Genomic DNA, 1,104 nt, shown 5'->3' with positions numbered 1-1,104 from the left:
TCATTAGGAAATCTTAAGCGATAGGTTTCATAAAGGGAAATAACTTTAACAAACTTTTAGAGGTTTCCACTCGTTAAAGTTTCTTAGGGGGTGTTCATAAAATACGTGAGATGTTTAAGGGAGGGAGGGGGTCGAGTCAAATCTCACGCATTTTCTTCTGATTGAAACAAAAAAATATATACCATTTTGGTTCATTTAATCCATATTGTACATGCTTAAGATTTAATCTTAAGCGTAATACGATTAAGATCATTCACTAATTCGTTCGAAAGAAAATAATTTCATTCATACTTCGACGTTATACATCTACTGACTGTCAAACCACCATATTTGTTTTATACCAAGTAGCTCAATTTAATCTGAATTTACGAATATTTAATAATAATTTATTATAATACACCACTGCCTACCGATTCAACCGCTGAATGCCTTCATCAGCACGCCTTATGGTCTCTATTGCCCAAGTGTACGTGATGATTTAGAGAAAAGATGCTGCAGTACATGCGGAATTTACTTTACATCTAGCACAGGAGCTGCAGAGCACAGGCGAGCAGCCCACATTACACTAGCTAAGCAAGCGCGTATATTCCGCAAAGTGCGACCCTCACGGATTGTCACAAGACGAGCTAATGAGTTACTGTGCGCAAGCGCCAACGGCTTAAGAACGAAGTTGAAGGAGCAGATGATTTTAATGAAAATTATATGGACATGTTGGTTCCAATAGTCTCTCTTGAGACCGCGCATGATTCTCCGTGGACTGAATTAGAGTAGATATCCTTTTTTTAATCACAGTTGTTACGATTTAAGTATTCTATTGTTAAAGTTTTATTAAACTTATAATTAAACTCTCAGCAGTATTGATTACTAGTCTTAACTAGTCGTAAATAAAAGCACGAAGCATTTTTTTTTCTTTTTACAATAACAATCCAACGCGTTTACGTAAGAAACCCACATTTTGAAAAATCTCACATGAGATTGGGGGATAGGGGAGGGGGTTGAATAAAATCTCACATGTATGTATTTATCGTCACAGAAAGTAAAAACAATATGAAAATAAATACTTGAAATTTCGACAGAATATGGCATACGAGTATATTTTATATA

General features: G+C 35.3%; 1 long non-coding RNA gene across 1 annotated transcript; it reads right to left on the bottom strand.

Moving 5' to 3' along the window:
• Nucleotides 1–249: 249 nt before the first annotated feature.
• On the bottom strand, nt 250–899 carry LOC123660801. Its single transcript, XR_006744248.1, has 2 exons — nt 866–899; nt 250–359 (listed from the first exon to the last, which is right to left on the bottom strand). It is a non-coding gene; the product is annotated as an uncharacterized LOC123660801 (long non-coding RNA).
• Between the last annotated feature and the right edge of the window lie 205 nt (nt 900–1,104).

The sequence above is a fragment of the Melitaea cinxia genome, chromosome 16, assembly GCF_905220565.1.
Source record: "Melitaea cinxia chromosome 16, ilMelCinx1.1, whole genome shotgun sequence".
In the NCBI taxonomy this organism is placed as follows: domain Eukaryota; kingdom Metazoa; phylum Arthropoda; class Insecta; order Lepidoptera; family Nymphalidae; genus Melitaea; species Melitaea cinxia.
Note: the sequence above shows the minus strand (reverse complement) of the source record. Positions and strands in the feature narration are given on the sequence as shown.